The sequence below is a fragment of the Ursus arctos genome, unplaced genomic scaffold (genome assembly GCF_023065955.2).
Source record: "Ursus arctos isolate Adak ecotype North America unplaced genomic scaffold, UrsArc2.0 scaffold_16, whole genome shotgun sequence".
Taxonomy (NCBI): Eukaryota; Metazoa; Chordata; class Mammalia; order Carnivora; family Ursidae; genus Ursus; species Ursus arctos.
The window spans coordinates 22,448,877-22,467,490 of record NW_026622830.1 but is presented as its reverse complement, the minus strand read 5'-3'; the positions used below and the strand labels follow the sequence as shown (position 1 = coordinate 22,467,490).

The 18,614-nt window shown below is 46.8% G+C and overlaps 1 long non-coding RNA gene across 1 annotated transcript; it reads left to right on the top strand.

The window, feature by feature from the left end:
* The first annotated feature begins 7,102 nt into the window (after positions 1–7,102).
* On the top strand, positions 7,103–17,570 carry LOC130543772 (uncharacterized). The gene is made up of 3 exons (XR_008959376.1): positions 7,103–7,305; positions 14,278–14,705; positions 17,499–17,570. It is a non-coding gene; the product is annotated as an uncharacterized LOC130543772 (long non-coding RNA).
* The last annotated feature ends 1,044 nt before the right edge of the window (positions 17,571–18,614 follow it).

The window sequence follows — 18,614 nt, the reverse complement described above, 5'->3', positions numbered from 1 at the left end:
GACAGGTGTGAGGTGATATCATGATTTTGATTTGTATTTCCCTGATGATGAGTGATGTTGAGCATTTTTTCATGTGTCTGCTAGCCATCTGGATGTCTTCTTTGGAAAAATGTCTATTCTTGTCTTCTGCCCATTTCTTCTTTTTATTTTTTAAGATTTATTTATTTATTTGAGAGAGAGAGAGCCTGAGCATGACCAGGGGGAGGGCAGATGGAGAGGGAGAGAAAGAATCTTAAGCACACTCTGCACTGAGCATGGATCCTGACATGGGGCTCGATTTCATGACCCTAAGATCATGACCTGGGCCAAAACCAAGAGTCAGATGCACAACCGACTGAGCCACCCAGGCGTCCCCTTCTGCCCATTTCTTACACTTACTTGTTTTTTGGGTGTTGAGTTTGATATTTATCAAACTTACAGATTTTGGATACTAACCCTTTATTAGATATGTCATTTACAAATGCCTTCTCCATTCCACAGGCTGTTTTTTAGTTTTGTTGATTGTTTCCTTCCCTGTGCAGAAGCTTTTTATCTTGATGAAGTCCCAGTAGTGCATTTTTGCTTTTGTTTCCCTTGCCTCTGGCATCATGTCTAGTAAGAAGTTGCTACAGCTGAGGTCAAAAAGGTTGCTGCCTGTGTTCTCTAGGATTTTGATGGTTTCTTGCCTGGCATTTAGGTCTTTAATCCATTTTGAATTTATTTTTCTATATGGTATAAGAAAGTGGTCCAGTTGGGGCACCTGGGAGGCTCAGTTTGTTAAGCATCTGCCTTCGGCTCAGGTCATGATCTCGGAGTCCTGGGGTCAAGCCCCCCATCAGCCTCCCTGCTCAGTGGGGAGTCTGCTTCTCTCTCTCCCTCTGCTCCTCCCCCTGCTTAGTCTCTCTCTCTCTTGCTCGCTCACACACTCTCTCTCTAATAAATAAATAAAATCTTTAAAAAAAAGTGGTCCAGTTTGATTCTTCTGCATGTTGCTGTCCAGTTTTCCCAACACCATCTATTGAAGAGACTGTCTTTTTTTCCTTTGGATATTCTTTCTTGCTTTTAGTTGACCATTTAGTTGTTGGTCCATTTCTGAGTTTTCTATTTTATTTCTATTGATCTATGTATCTGTTTTGTGCTGGTACCATACTGTCTTGATGACTATAGTTTTGTAATATAGCTTGAAGTCCAGAATCATGATGCCTCCCGCTTTTCTTTTCTTTTTAAAGATTGCTTTAGCTTCCTACCTCCTCAGCAGCCCACAGGCTAGTATCCCTGGAACCCAAAGATGATGATGATGTTGGCAAACATGTATACATCCTGCTTTCTACTTGCTATCTCTACTCGAAGTTTCCAGCAGTCGCTTAAACTCCTCTCGTGCAAAACAAAACTCTTGATATCTCCCAGAGCCTGCTCTTCCACCCAGTTCCCAAAAGATAACATAGGCATCTTCCTTAATTCTACTCTTTCTCTCATTCCCCATCCTCCAACCATCACAAGTCCCATCTTCCTCCTAAATATATTTAACACACAGCCCATTTCCTGTGCTATCCAGTATAGTAGCCAGCAGCTACATGAGGCTGTGTAAACTTTAATTAAAATAATGTGAAATTAAAAGTTAATTCCTCAGCTGCACCTGCTATATTCTAAGTGCTTGAGAGCCATAGGTGGCTAGTGGCTACCATATGAGTATAGACGTAGAACATTTCCATCATCCCGGGAAGTCACAGGACACTGCTGATCTGTGACCTAGTCCAAAACAACAGCATCTCTGGTCTGGATGACTTAACAGCTTCTTAATGTTGTTCTGACTGTTTCTCCTACTCTTCCCTTTTCATCTATTCTTTCTACAGAAGCCAGAGGTAACTCTTAATCAGAAATCAGATCTTGTTACTGTCTTGTTTAGGGTTTCAGTGGCTTGTCATCACACTTTGAATAAAATCCAGACTTCTTACCGTTGCCTACTGCCCTGTCATTACATCCCAGCCACACTGGCCTCCTTGCTGTTCCTTCTCCTCTCCAAGCTCTTCTCAAGCTCAGGGTCTTTACATAAGCTGTTCCTGCTACCTGAAAGGGTCTTCGTCTGGCTCTTGGAGAGGCTAAGGATCTTCTCATCCCATAGATCTCAGTTCCAGTATTATTTCTTTAGAGGGCCTTTCCTGATCTCCCTGTCTGAAGGGCTTTCTTCCAGTTAGCATTGCATTACCCTACTTATTTCCTTTATTCGTTGATCACAATGTGTCATTATTTTATTAATAATAATGAATATTGCTGCATTTCTGCATGGTATAAAAGCCTTGGCTTTATATATGTCACCTTATTTATTAACCTTCTGGTTTCTCTTCTTCTTGCTTTCCCCGATGTCCCTGGCACCCAGTACAGTGCCTGGCATACAGTAGACATTAATAATTGTTAAACCAACAAATGAGTTAATTGAGCGCTTACTATAGGCCAGGCACTGCACTAAAGCATTTTGCATAGGTTGTCTAATTTGCACAGCAATCCTGTGAAGTAGGTACTATTACTATCTTCCTTTTATAGACGAGAGGCTATGCAAGTTGTCTGTTCTCAGGAAGAACTAGGATTCTAACCCAGTTCATCTGAGCTCCCTGGGAAGGCCCTGTAGAGGGTTTAGAGGCCTGCGTGCACACCAGCCCACAGCCACCCAGGCTTAGGCTGGAAGCTGGAAAAGGAGAAGACTTCTTTTTTTTTGAAGGGCTTCCTATTTCAGATCAGGCCAGAGTTTCTGGGTTTTCACTGCTCAGCCAGGTGGCAGATTCAGGGCCTGGGTCAGGGCTCAGGATGGTACCGAGTGGGGCAAGCTAAATGTTCCGATTCAATTCTGAGCATCCTCAGTGGGACTGGGGGACTGGCCCAGGACCCCAAACAAGACTCTGGACCAGACCCCAGGCTGACTGCTGACTCTGCCATGTCTTCCTGCCTGTCTCAAATCAAAGACAAGACAAGGAAAAAAAGGTAAAAATAACGAGGCTTCCTGGCACTTCTCCTTGGGAAACATCACATGTCAGGCCTGTGACACAGAACGTGTTTGTTAGGCCAAAGGCTCCAAGCTTATTAGTGGGAATGGTGCTGAGCTGCAAGCCACCCACACAGCTCGCTTGGGAAACAAACACAGTGCAGCATCCATCCCTCCCGGGCCCGGGCATGCACAGTTCCACCACTATCAACAGCAGCACACATCTGCACCGAGACAGGTCGGGTTGGCAGCGGGGCCCAGGAAGTGGGTTGTGTGTGGGTGGGTCCCAGAGAGGCTGCTTATAATCCTCAGAGTCATTATCATTTGCTTGCATTTGGGGCTTGCTTCTGCCCTAGCACAGAGTTTCTTAAAATTGAGTCATTCCCTAATAAGCTTAACAACTTCCTCCATTCCCATGTACCATCAATAGCAGTTTTGACTTAATACCTCTCTGCGAATTGACTCACTTAGCACAGCCATCCCTACATTAGCCTTGTCCTCGACGGTATTCGTGAAATCATCAGCTTGAGGTGCTGGTTATATGTTTTCCAAAGACTGATAATGTAAATATACAACTCTTAAAAAAATGTTCATCTAAGTTCCACTCGAAATCATCTTGGTACAACCAAGATGCAAAACAATTAGTTTCAAAGAGACTCAAGAGACAACCTGAAAGAGCCCCCCATGGCCAAAGCTGGAACAGTTTGAGCAACAAAAGCAATAACATAGTACAGTATTATAGCCCCAAGTATAAACTAAACTATATCCATGAATCCATACTGATGTAAAGAAATGCTTGAATAAATAAATGGAGGAGAAGAGACATATCTTCCTTATAGAGGAATTCCAAATAATTTATCCCTTCCAGGCTGTGGAGCTTAATTCCCCCCTTGAGTATGGGCTGCACTTGGTGACTTTCTTTCAAAGAGTAGAAAGAGAGGAAAACCAAGTAAATTCACAGGGGAGGAACTTGGCAAACACTACCTTGTCCAGGCACTGAAGGTGATCAAGTCATGTTGATAGCGTGGACCCCTGACATGATGTCATGAGAAGTACCTTACCTCTGTGGCATCCTTCACCAAAATCCATAACCCCAGTTGAACCAGAGCAGCCCAGATTGGGGGGCACTCTATAAAATATCTAACCAGTATGCCTCAAAACTGACAAGTTCATGAAAAAGAAGGAAAGTCTGAGAAACTGTCCTAGGCCAGAGAAGACTAAGACATGTTGACCAAGTGTAATGTAATGTCTTGGATGGGACCTTGGAACAAAAAAAATGGACATTAGTGGGAAAGCTAGTGAAATCCAAGTAAAGTGTAGAGTTTAGTTAATAGGAAGGTACCACGGTTGGTTTCTTAGTTGTGACAGATGTGCCATAGTCATGTAAGAGGTTAGCAGTATGGGAGACTGAGGGAGGGGTATACAGGAACTCTGTGTTCCAGGAAACCTCTGTACTCTGTGAACCAGAGGTTTACGTTTATTTTCTGTATAGTTATTTTAAAATAAGTTTATTTAATAAAAGACAGGGGTGTTATGTGTACTAGATTGGAGCATGATTTTTTTTTTTTTTTTTTTTTTTTTTTTTAGAGAGGGAGAGAGAGAGAGGAGGGGAACAGCAGAGGGAGAGAGAGAGAGAGAGTATCTTTAAGCAGGTTCCATGCCCAGCAGAGAACCTGATGTGGGGCTTGATCTCGTGACCCTGAGATCATGACCTGAGCCGAAATCAAGAGTCGGATGCTTAACTGACTGAGACACCCAGGTGCCCCTGGAGCATGAATTTTTTTTTTTAAGATTTTATTTTTTTATTTGACAGAGAGAGAGACGGCCAGCGAGAGAGGGAACACAAGCAGGGGGAGTGGCAGAGGAAGAAGCAGGCTCCCAGCGAAGGAGCCTGATGTGGGGCTCGATCCCAGAGCGCCAGGATCACACCCTGAGCCGAAGGCAGACGCTTAACGACTGCGCCACCCAGGCGCCCCTGGAGCATGAATTTTTAAGCTGCACAGAACTGTATTTGTTTCCTGTGGCTGCCATAACAAATTATCACCAAGCCGGTAGCTTAAAACAATAGAAACGTATTCTCTCATAGTTCTAGAAGCCAGAAGTTCAACATTAGTCTTACAGGGCTAACATCAAGGTGTTGAAAGGGCTGCACTCCCTGCAGAGCTCTTCCACCTTCTGGTGGCTGCGTCATACAGTCTCTGCCTCCACAGGTGCACTGGCTTGTCCTGTTCTCTGTGCAACTGTCTAATCTCCCTCTGCCTCTCTTATAAGGTTATTTGTGATGGCATTTAGTGCCCACTAGGATAATCCTGGATGACCTCCTCGTCTCAGCATCCTTTTTTTTTTTTTAAAGATTTATTTATTTATTTATTAGACAGAGACAGCCAGCGAGAGAGGGAACACAAGCAGGGGGAGTGGGCGAGGAAGAAGCAGGCTCCCAGCATAGGAGCCTGATGTGGGGCTCAATCCCGGAACGCCGGGATCACGCCCTGAGCCGAAGGCAGACGCTTAACGACTGCGCCACCCAGGTGCCCCTCGTCTCAGCATCCTTAATCATACGTGCAAAGATCCTTTTCCCAGAAAGGGTAACATCTATAGGTTCCAGGGATTAGGACTCTGTATCTTTGGATGGCCATTATTCAGCCTTCTACATCCTGGCTGTGTGAAATTTAGGACTTCTGTAGTATCAATAAGCCCCCTCTAAAGTAGAAAATAACAAACTATATAACTATTTAAAAAATATTCATCTGGGGCCCATCTGAAATCATCTTGGTATGACTAGGGGGACCCAAGCCACACTTTGCAAAACAATTGGTGCAAGAGACTGGTCTTAGAAGTCAGACAGACCTAAATTCTACATCTGGCTCCATCATATACAAGCTTGTGGCCTCGGGTAAGTTAGCACACTCCTTGAAGGGCATTCTCATCTTCTTCTTCTTCTTTTTTTTTTTTTAGGTTATTATTTATTTAGTTGTGAGAGAGAGAGAGAACGAGCACAAGCAGGGAAGGGGGAGAGGCAGAGGGAGAGGAAGAAGCAGACTCCCCACTGAGCAGGGAGTTGGATCTCAGGACCCTGAGATCATGACCTGAGCCGAAGGCAGACACTTAACCGACTGGGCCACCCAGACACTCCGAATTCTCATCTTCTATACAAGAGCCCTCTATACAAGAGCTAAGCCCTGTCTCAGAGGAATGCTGTCAGAACTCGTAGACAGTGGAGCAGATGTACAATCTATGTTCAGCCAACCTCCTGTTTGTTCTCCCTCCACTTTATAGAGTAATGTTACAGCTCACAAAATACTTTCTACATACAAAAATGTGTTTGATCTCCATAAAATTTCACCCTGTGAAATAAAGCCAAATTTTCCTTCCTGTTACACAGATGGAGAAACTGAGACTTGATGTTGATTGACTTAGCCAATGGGACCCAACTAGAAGACAGTAGGTGTCTGAGAACACAATGGGCAGGAGCCGAGAGGCAGTGCCCCCTTTTAGATGGGGCTGATTTGCCAGTTTCATCACTAGACTTGTTTTCATGACTTTCATTACCTTTCTAGCCCTTATAGGCATTTGAATTTATGACCCATGATGTGTTTCTTTTTCTTTTTTTTTTTTTAAAGATTTTATTTATTTATTTGACAGAGATAGAGACAGCCAGCGAGAGAGGGAACACAAGCAGGGGGAGTGGGAGAGGAAGAAGCAGGCCCACAGCATAGGAGCCTGATGTGGGGCTCGATCCCATAACGCCGGGATCACGCCCTGAGCCGAAGGCAGACGCCCAACCGCTGTGCCACCCAGGCACCCCCCATGATGTGTTTCTAACTCCTGGCTCATGTTGCTGGAATTTGATAAAAAATCATCGGACTTGAAGCTCGGAAGCCATGCTCATAGGATTCCCCTTGTTCCTGGCTTGTCAGATCTCACAGGCTTTCTCTTCTCTGGACTGGATGAGACAGACCCATAGTTTGTCCCCTGGTTTGGCCAGGTTTCTGGTTTTGATAGCTCCTTTTTCTGAGTCCTTGAAGCAGAGACTCAAGCAGGACCTTCATGCTGCAGGGCCCAGCATAGATAGGGTTGGGCATCCTGAAGCAGGGAATTCATGCTCTGGCCTCAGAGGTCACAAAGAGAGGGCCAGAGGCTGTGTTGAGGGCCCAGAGCTAGACTGCCTGGGTTCTAATTCTCGTTCCCCCCACCTGATTCCACTGCAGCCCGCTGACCCAGTCACGAACCCTTCTGTGCTTCAGCTTCCTCCTGTGAAAAAGGAAATCATTACAGAACGTCAAAAAAAAAAAAAGCATGAGGCTCAAGTGAATGAGTGTACATGAAGCTGTTATCAGTGCTTGGTACAGGTGAGTGTTCGCCCTAGTGCCCCCCCCCCCCGCCCCGGAACCGTAAGCACATCCCTGCACGGGCAGCTTCTGTCTTCCTGACTCGCTTCTCTGCTAGAGAAACGTGATTCCTCCCGAGGAGCCGTGCAGGTCACGGCGGAGGCGAGGAGCCCGGGGTCGGGAGGTTCTGGGGCTCTGTCACTGTGGAGCCTGACGTGAGTCCTCCCCAGTCTCCCAGTCATCTCCAGTGGGGACAAGGGGGTGACAGAAGGGCCGAGCCCGCAGCGGGGACTCTCAAACACACTCGCCGCCCCACGCCCCGGCTGGGAGCTCCACTTCGCCGGCACTGGGGCGCTGGGGACCCGGGCCGAGCGAGCCGGCCTGTCTGCGGCTGCCATGGCAACGCCGGAGGCTGCGGCGACGGAGACGAGAGGTGGGTACGCCGCGGGGCGCAGAAGGAGGCCCCGCCCCTGGAGTGAGCCTCAGGCCGAGGCCCCGCCCCCACCGAGGCCCCACCCTGGCCGAGGCGCGGGGCCTCAGTCCCGTGATCCCGCGGCAATTGTGGCGTTCTGGCTGGTTCCATCAGTGCCTGACGAGCTGCATCCGACTGACCGACTGTGTCTGACTACAGACGCCATCACTGCCTGCTAATCCGTCTGTCTGGCTGCGTCTGACGGAACCCAGATTTCATGGGTGCCTGAGGGCCCAACAGCGTGTGATCGGTCTGCCTGACCACAGCTGACTGACTGACCGCCCGCCCATACCTGGCTGACGGCACCCGGGCCTGACAGGGCGTGTCTGACGGGGTCCATCGACTGCGTCTGGCTGCCCAGACCCCATCTGTGCTCGACGGGCTGTAGCTGACTGACTGAGGCCCCCTGTGTCTGACTGACCAGCTTTCTGACTGATCCCTCTGTGCGGTGGTTCGACCACATCTCTGCTCCGCGGGCTCAGCCGCCCGAGGCTGGCCGGCCCATTGCGACTGCACCCGGGCCGGGAGTCCCGCCCCCTGGCCGGCCTCGGGAGGCTTGCTGGTCGCCCCGACCCAGCCGGCCTCAGCACAGCCTTGTGTCTGCTGGAGCCGGCCCGACTGGGCATCTGGAAGGTTGGATCGGCCCGCCTGATGTGTGGGCCGACCGCATCTGCAGGTTTCTGGGTGACCGAGTCTGCCTGACTGTCCCTGCCTGGCCCCCTGTGTGACTTGGCTTGACCGGAGCGGCCGTGTCCGACTCCCCCTGGCCGCCTGCCGTGATGGCTGACCTGCCCCGCACGCAGCAGACGGGGTTGAGTCACACTGCCGGCCTGCCGTGCCACTGACCAACCGCCTCTGACTGCCTGGGCCCCTGAAATTCTCCCCCTGACTGCTGGCCACCTTCGTTCCAGCTGCCCAACCAATGGCTTCTGGCGCCTTGCTTGTCCAGGGGCCTGGGGCCTAGACATTTTCAGCTACAAGTCTGGGCTTTGGGGTGTGGGGTTCAAAGCAAGAGCAGGAGGGGCAGGAGCCCAGGACAGAGGCCTGTGGGGGAGCCAGGCAGTAGAAGCAGGACTCAAGGCCAGGTGGGGAGCAGCTGGAAGAAGCTGCAGGGGTCCTCAAGGCCCCTGAGTTCAGGGATGGAATTCTGTAACAGAGTCAGCACCTTGAGGAGTTGGGCTGATGTTTGGGTGCTTCTGGGCAGTAATGCACGACCCTGAAAACTTTGTCCATGTTTCTGAGTTATCTTTGTCAGTGCCTCACTCTGCAGAAGGGGCATCTCGCAGACCTCACACCTCCTCCTGTCTTTAAGTCTTTCTCACAGTTTGTGTGTATGGACTGGCCACATCAACCATATGGAATGGAAAGAGAGGCTGTGTACCAGAATAAGGGGGAAAGAAACACAGGGAATTCGATTAAAGGGAATAATAATAATTTTTTGAAAAGTAAGCATGTCAATTGCATGCGTGTGCTATGATTTATAGTTCTTGTTATTAATAATAATAAATGGGAGCATTGGGTTAGCTTATCTTGATTGAGCTTCAGCATTCTGAGATGCTGCCTCCCCGTTCATAACAAAGGCCTGGCTGCCTCATTGATTTCATTTTAAGCAAAGTGAGGAATGGGAGGAAATAAACAGCTGCCTTCCCAAGCGCTCTATTTTAGTCAGCTTGGGCTGCTGTAGCAAAATACCATAGCCTGGGGGGTGAAAAACAGACATTTATTTCTCAAAGTTTTGGAGGTTGGGAAGTCCAAGATCAAGGTGCAGACTGACTTGACTCCTGGTGAGGCCCTTTTCCTGGCCTGCAGACAGCTGTCTTTTTGCATTGTCCTCACACAGTGGAGAAAGAGCGAGCTCTGGGTCTCTTTTTCTTCTTATAAGGATACTAATCCCATCATGGGGGGGGGCTACCCTCATAGCCTCCTCTAAACTTAATTACCTCTCAAAGGCTCCACCTCCAAATACCGTCACCTTGAGGGGAGGGTAGGACTTTGAGGGGAGGGGAGGACTTCAATATATGAATTTTGGGAAGACACAAACATGCAGTTCACAGCAGGCTTTCACAACATGAAGTTGGCTTTCCGCCAGTGTGGGCAGTGGGGCTTCTCCAGGCCAGGGGCTCCCAGGGGGCTGGGAAAAGAGGCAACAGCAAGAGCAAGGAGCACTTGTACTTCATGTATGTATGTATTCATTCAACAAGTAAGATTTATCAAGTACTATTGAGTACCACGCATCGTGCTGGGCTCTCACCCTCCACTCATGGAGCTTACGTTTATGCTCCTCAACCCTGATCCTGTGAAGGCCAGGTGCTGAGTTCCAACGGCTTTCTTTTTGGATGACCTGCACAGCTGAAGGTGGGAGAACTAGCATAGTGTGGTGGTTCTCAAAGAGTGGTCACCTAGGAACTTGTTAGAAATGCAAATTCTTGGGCCCCACCAGAGATGAACTGATTCAAAAACTCTCATGGTAGGGCGCAGTGACCTATGTTTTAACAAGCCCTCCAGGGGATGTGGATGTGTGCTGAAGTTTGAGAGGCGCTGGTAGAATGATCGAGCCTGTTGGCTCTGGTGTCAGACAACCATATTGGAATCTCAACTCTAGTACATAAGAGCTGTGTGATTTTGAACAAGTCAATGAATCTTTCTGCGCCTTAATTCTCCCATTGGCAAGATCAGTGTAATTATAATTGCTTTAAATTAATGTTGTGAATATTAAGTCCTCTGAAGAGCTAAGCATATAATTTCCGTTCTAAGAATATGTCCTGTGGATCTGTTCCAGCAGAAGCTGAACGATATGTGTTCAGGATATTCATCGATGCATTGTTTAGAATAGAAAAGAAACACCCCAAATATCTATCCATGGGGGACTAATTTAATAAATCATGGTCTGCCATACAAAGAATGAGGCAGCTCTTTATATACTCATATGAAAAGAGCTCCAAAATTTCCAAGTTAAAAAAAACAAGATGCAGAAGTGTGTCCAGTATGCTCCCATCTGCATAAAGAAAAAGAGACTTCATAGAATCTTGATCTATGTATAGGTTATCTCTGGAAGGATACGCAGGGAACTGGTAACAGTGGGAAAAGAAATGGATGGCTGAAAATAGGGGAAGGAGGGAAACTTATTTTTACCATGCATGTATCTTTTTATGACTTAAAATTTGCAATATGTATATGCATTTCCTATTCACAAAAAAATGAAGTTTTAAGAAAGTGGGGAGTACTCAGCATAGTGCCTGGCAGAGGACATAGTGATGATGGCCATTCCACAGCTCCGTGTGGATGATTCATTGCGGAAATGCAGCCCAGAGGTATCGGGCATGTGGCCACAGCCTCGCCTCTCCTCCTTTCATTCTCTGCAGCCCCTATCGCCCCATCAGAGAAATCTTGCATTTTGAGATGTAAAGCGGCTTCAGGATTCTCTGGTATAATGCTCTTATTTTAAAGATGATGAAACCAAGCCCCAGAGAGAAGCCATAACCAGCCCAGGGTTATCCAGAAGATTGGGGCTCAATGTAGGAACTCTTTCAAAACATCACAAGCCTAAGCTTTCTGAAATTTTGCTTTCACCCCGTCGCTGCTCTGCTCAGGAAATGTCGACTCCTCAACCTGGCTCTTCACACTGGTCTTGGTTTAACTTTCAACCAAACTTTCTGACTTTATTTCCCATCTTCTCCGACGTGAATTCTTTCTCTACCCTTGCTGAATAGGTCTCTTTATGGACCCCAATGCTCCTGCTTTCCAGACACCACAACTTGTCAGTGCTGTGCTCTCTGCCTGAAATGCATTTCTCCTTCTTGTCCATTTAGGGAGATTCTACCAATGCATGGAAGCAGAATCACAGCTAAATTGCCCTTCCTCTAGGAAGTCTTCCCTGATTACCCAAGCTCACAGAGCTGTCTCCTGAACTAATTAAAAAACGTCTTGTAAAACTTGTGCTTCTTAAGGGGGAACTAGGATGCTCCTTGAGCAATGGGAAGAGGATTGGATAGAGCCAGTTCCCCATCCTGACTCTCCATGTCTGGAGAAAATGGGCAAATGACCTTGGCCCTCATTTTCTCAGGGAAGCCGTGGGTAAGGATGCCACTGAACCCTCCTGAAGCCAGGATCCTGTCTGCAGGAATGAACTGCTGGGCCTGTTTCCACCCCGATGTTTACTTGGCCTGGAGGCCCAGCATGATGAAACCCGGCCCTGTTGCTGAGCACCTTGGGAGGCCTCCCTCCAGGGTCCCTCTGTGCTCAGACAGTGGCCCTTTGTGGAGCAGAGGAGCAGGACTGAAAGTGGAGCCTCTGGAACACCTCCCCCCTAACCTCTAGCTACCTCTACTGGCGGCCGTGGACCGTCCTGTGCCTGGGTGGCCTCTGTTTGAAGTCCATGGCTGGCGGCTGGCAGAATGACGTGGGGCCTCTAGGTGGCCAGCTAAGCTGGGAGGGTGAGAAAGGGTCCTGTCTAATGCAGCATCTCTTAACTCACTAGAGGCTGCTTATAATGGAGCTCTCCAAAGAGGAGACTGGTCCCCTGCAGGTCAGATTGACACTTTCCCCATCCTGTCACCACAGACCATGCCCCTAGGACTTAGGGCTGGACCTTCTGATGTGGCCTGTCCCTTCTGCCTCTATTTCACTGGACCCTACACTCACTCCGGGTGGGAGCAGGGGAGGGAGGGGAGATTGGGAATCCTTAGATGTAATCCCAAACATGGTGGAGTAGGGACGGGGGCGGGGGGGGGGACAACAGGGAGGAAGGTGTTGTGGTATTGGTGATAGGGCACTCACCGTTCTGGAGAGTGGGAGGCCTAGGACTCCAGTTTCTGCTGAGCCACTGACTTGCTGGGTGAAATTAGCTTTTCTGGGCCTCTGTTTCCCTAGCTGTGCCTCACTTTCTCAGCTGCAAAATTAGGGAGGCAGAGTAGATGACTGTCAAGAGTTTTTGTAGTTCTGACTTTTCATAATTCTGTGATCGCAGGGAGGAAAGGGAAGGGCTGGGGGTGGGTTGGAGGTGGGTAATTGACATAGTGCTCCCCGTTGATTTATCATCGGTCGCTAGGCAGCCTCTTTTCTGCCTCCAGGATCCCCTTTGCCCTCCGTTTCTCCCCCTCTCCTTTCCACCTGACTTTGAGGCCTTCTTGTGATGAGATCGAGAAGCTGTTTGATGTAGATTTGTCTTATCCCATCTTTTGCCCCCCAGAGGAGGGGGCTGTGCACAGAGCAGGAAGGGAGTCAGGAGACAAAAGGGAGAGGAAAATTAAGAGACAAGAGTGGGATGCACAGAAGTGTCAGAAGAGAGCTCAGTGAGAGCTGAGCAGAAGGAAAAGGGAAAGGAGACAGGGTGAAAGAGGGGAAGTAGAAGGGAGAGGAGCTAAAAGTGAGAGAAATGAGGCCCCCATGAGATGGGGAAAGAGAAGTTATGAATGGAAGAGAAAAACAGGAAGAGACCGTGGGAGAAGACCACAGCCTGGGACAACACACACATGTGGGGACATCTCTGGCTATTCTAGGACAAACAGGTCAGTCTGGCTGGAGCTAAGAGGGTGTGCAGTCAGGGCACAACATTAGAACTGGATCGAGAGGGTCTTGAATGCCAGGCTCATGACTTTGGTCTTTATATTTACTGTTTCCTGCTACCCAAATTCCCTCTGATAAACTGGATGAGGCCCAAGGACTGTTTTCGTTCGTCCATCCATTCAATAAGGGACGATGTCTTACCCAACTCTGGATCCCCAGAGCACAGCACGATGTCTGCACAGAAGAGGTAGTCGGGAAATGCCTGTTAAAATCGAGCACTTGAAAAGAAGTGGAGCACTTGGAGAAAGCAGGGCTGAGGCAATCTTGCAGAGAATATAAGAATACCCACAGTACGAGCTAGAAAGTGCTAGGTGGCCTAGGAGAGTCCAGATAAGAGTTATGACAGATCAGAGGAGCACAAGACAGCCCTTCCTGCTACCCACAGCAGGAGAGTCCCAGAGAAGATTGTAGGGGGGTCGGCTTCGGTCGCATACCCAACCTGAAATTAAATCATGAGGCCAGGAAGATAGATTCCGTTGGAGGATACAGGGTTCTGTGTATGAGGAGAGAGCAAAGAGTTCTCCAGAGGAAGGCGGGGGGATTATTACCCGGTGAAGAGAATTTAGAACTGGGCACAGCTGCCACAGCCCACTGTGATGGGAAAAGGCGAGGCGTGAACGGGGAGCAGCGAGTAGGGTCGAGGTCTCCATAAGATTGGTAGGAGCTGGGAATAGAAATAGACACAAATCACAAAGGGCCTCAGATACCAAGCTGAAGAGTTTGGATTGCTCTCTTGAGCTGAAGAGGGCCCTCACTGGAACTGTGCTTTGGGAGAATTAACCAGGTCACTGAGGTATAAAATGGACTGGAGGCCAGAAGACCAGTTACGAATGGGAAATTATTCCAGTACCTTCTCTGATAAAACCCATGGGCAAGGTCCTTCAGCCACACTGGGGTGCTTCACATTGTAACTTGGGTTTTTTTTTTTGTTTGTTTGTTTGTTCTGCCCATTCTAGGTCAGAGAGCTGCAAAGGCCAGAGGTCATACTTCTGCCAAAAGGGACCGCCCTTTCCAAGGGCCACAACCAGTTCACGTGGAAGATGGGAGCTCCAGAGATCTATCGGGGCAGGTGAACACTTGTAAAGTGTTCCATCTTTGAAGATTGGTGGACAGTTTGTGGCGGATCTGCAGCTCCTGTCTTTGGACCTGGCATATGAGAGGAGTAGCTCTGAGCAATCTTAACAAGTGACTTCAGGCTCTTGCTTTTGAGCTGGGGGTGGCCCAGTCTGCCGTCCAGAGTCCGCTCTCTCCTTTCCCAAATATCTCCACAAGAGAGGATGCTGTAGCATGGCCTAGTGTGGAGCATACGACTCTGGAGTCAGACATCCTTGGCCTTGGTACTCAGCTCTGCTACCTCTTAGGTCTGCAACGCTGAGTAAATTAGGTAAGTTATCTGGACTCTTATTTCCTTATATGTAAAATGGGGGTAGTAATACCAACCAGACAGAGTCGTGAGGGTTGAATAAGCTACTGAAATGCGCTTGGCACAGTGCCACACAAACCACAGGCACTCGGCAAGTGTGAATTCCTATTCATTTTTTAGGAACAGAGCTAGGTACTGTTAGAGCTAGAGGGGTCTCAGAAGTTACTGGCCCAGTCCTCTCATACTACGGTGGTGAGAGGACTCCTGATACCCAATCTAGGTCTCTCCTTTTGCAGTATCTGCAGATTCTGTCTTCATTAGAAGAAGAGAACTGACATCCCTCCTCTGCCCTTAGCCACATAAAATCCTTTATGAGTTCTATACCTGTCCATAGAATGATATTTTGACTCCCCCATTTTTCTCCAAGAACATTTGCCCATCATTTGCTCTTTGCTCTGCCAAAGGTATGGTCAATTAGTGTACCATACTCAGAGTGTTAGGAATATGTGGGAGGATTTTATTAGCAACACAGTAGGCGAATTCTAAACAAATCCAGCAATCCTGGAATATCTGAAGGAAATTGATCATAACTATTCTTGGATAAGCTAAAAAATAAATACAGTTATTCCTATTTTTTTTACTCTGCTTTTTTTCCTTAGGAATACAGATTGTTTTTATTGTGGTGAAATATATGTAACCTAAAATTTACTCTTTTAACCATTTTAAGGGTATAGTTTGGTGGCATTTAAGTACATTCACAATGTTGTGTAACCATCACCTCTATTTCCAGAACTTTCTCATCAGCCCAAACAGAAATTCTTTACCCATTAAATAATTACTTCCCTCTCAGTCCCTGGTAACCTCTATAACTTTTTGTCTCTGTTAATTTGCCTATTTCTAGGTACCTCCTATAAGAGGAATCATATAATATTTATCCTGTTGTATGCACCTGGCTTCTTTGACTTAGCATCACGTGTTCAAGAGTCATCCATGTTGTAGCAGGTGTCAGAATTTCATTCCTTTTAAATAGCTGAATAATATTCTCTTCCATGGATATACCGTATGTTCTTTGTCCATTCGTCTATTGATGGACACTTGGGTTGTTTCCACCTTTTGCCCGAGTAATGCTGCTAAGAACATTAGCCTACAAGTAACTATCAGTATTTTTTCTAATCTATAATGAATGAAACTGTGGTAGGCTGAATAATGCCTCCCACTCCCAAACTGATTGAGTCCACTCTGAGATTTGTGTTGGCCTCTAAGTGGGACTCCAGCATGTCCCTCTCCATGGCCTCTGCCATGGCCTTCTATTATAGGCCTAATCTTTCTGGGCAACATCTGCAGCACACTTGTGCTGGCCTTCTATTTCCACTCCTACCAGTCCATCCTCCACACCAGCCATCGCAGTGGTCTTTCTTTATTAAATACAAAATGTAAAAATTGTTACAAAATAATTCAGATACACCAAAAAGCATAGTGCATATCATTTCATAGCCATGAGGGTGGCCATCGTAAAAAAGAGAGGCAATAGCAAGTGTTGGTGAGGATGTGGAGAAATTGAACCCTCAAATATCGCCGGTGAGGTTGTAACATCGTGAAGCTGCTTTGGAAGTTCTTCAAAAAGTTAAACATAGTAACCACATGACCCAGCAATTCCACTCCTAGCTATATACCCAAGAGAAATGAAAACGTAAGTTCATGCAAAAACTTGCACATAGAAGTTCATTGTGTCATTATTCGTAATAGCCAAGTGGAAACAACGCAAATGTATATCAACTGATGAATTGATAACCAAAGAATGTGGTCTATACATACAATAGAGTGTAATTCAGCCATAAAAGAAATAACATACTGATTCATGCTACAACATGGATGAATCTTGAAAACATTGAACTAAGGGAAAGAAGCCAGCCACAAAAGACCACATGCTGAATGATCCATTTATATGAATGCATAGAGAGAGAAAGTGGATTAGTGGTTGCCAGGCTGGTGGGGCGGGGGGGGGGGAATGGGGAGTGACTGTTAATGGATATGAGGTTTCTTTTGGAGTGATGAAAATGTTCTGGAATTACAGTAGTGATGGTTGCACAACCTTGTGAATAAACAAAAAACTACTAAATTACACACTTAAAAATGATGAATTTTATGGTATATTAATTATATCTTGAGAAAAATTCTAGTGCTTAGTAGTGCACGCTACTATGTGTGTACATACTACCCAGCTCAAGAAATAAACTGTTACAGATAAAATTGCAGCTTCCTGTGTACCCCTACTTGATCCCATTCCCCTCCCTCTCTACTCAGAGGTATCCACGATCCTGAAGTTTATCCTGGTGTTTAACATGGCAATAAATGTCTTTGTAACTTTTACTACATGTATGAGTTTCCCTAAAGAAATATACTATTTCTTTGTCTAGTTTAAAGCTTTATATAAGTGATATAAGTTGTATCCTCTGCAATATGCTTTTTTCTACCAAGATTATATTTTTGAGAATTATCCAAATTAATTTTATGTGTCGATTTGGGCCGCAGAGTGCCCAGATACTTGGTTAGATGTTATTCTAGGTACATCTGTGAGAGTGTGTCTGGATGAGATTAACATCTGAATCAGTAGATTGAGTAAAGCAGATTGCCCTCCCCAGTGCGAGCAAGCCTCATCCAGTCCATTGAAGGCCTGAATGGAATAAAAAGGCAGAGTAAGGGAGAATTTGCTCTCTCTGCCTGGATGCCTTCCAGCTGGGACATTGTTCTGCTGCTGCCTTTGGACTCAGACTCATACTGGAACTTAAACCATTGGTTCTTCTGGGTTTCCAGCTTGCCACCTGCAGATCTTGGGACTTGCCGGCCTCCATAACCACGTGAGCCAATTTCTTATTATCTTTCTATCTATCATCTATCTCCTATTGGTTCTGTTTCTGTGGAGAACACAGACTAATACAATTTGTGATGATTGTGTCTTGTTTAAGAACTCCTTCCTTACCCCGAGGTCTGAAGAATGATCTTTAGTTACTTCCAAAGATTTTATTTTATTTATTTATTTTTTAAAGATTTTATTTATTTATTCGACAGAGATAGAGACAGCCAGCGAGAGAGGGAACACAAGCAGGGGGAGTGGGAGAGGAAGAAGCAGGCTCATAGCGGAGGAGCCTGATGTGGGGCTCGATCCCATAACGCCGGGATCACGCCCTGAGCCGAAGGCAGACGCTTAACCGCTGTGCCACCCAGGCGCCCCCCAAAGATTTTAAAGTTTTGCTTTTCAAATTTAGGTCTTTAATCCACCTGAAGGTTATTTTTGTGTATGCCGTGAGGTAGGAATCCAATTTTATTTTTTTCCAAATGAATAACCAGTTGTTCAGTATCATTTAAAAAGTAATCCAAAAGTATTAGTTTCCTAGGGCTGTCACAACGGATTACCACACGCTGGTGGCTTAAAACAACAAAAATTTATTCTCTCACAGTTCAGGAGGCTAGAGTCCAAAATCAAGATGTCAGCAGGGTCGGTTTCTGTTGGAGGCTCTAAGGGAGAAAACACCCCATGCCTTTCTCCTAGCTTCTGGTGGCTGCCTGCCCTCCTTGGAGGTTCTTTGGCTCGTACTCATATCGCTCTAGTCCCTGTTTCCATCTGCACCTTGCCACCTTCTCTGGGTGTCTGTATTTCGGCTTCTCTTAGGACACCAATCATTAGATTTGGGGCCCATTCTAAATTCAGGATGAGTTAATCTTGAGATCCCTAACTAATCACGTCTGCAAAAACCCTGTATCCAAAAAAAGGTCATATTCTGAGGTTCTGGGTGGGTATGAATTTTGTGTGTGTGTGTGTGTGTGTGTGTGTGTGTGTGTGTGTGTGTGTGTTGGGGCAGAGGGAGACACTTTTCAACCCACCACAACATCCTTTGCTATTCTTTTATAATGTCATTTCTGTCCTGTGTC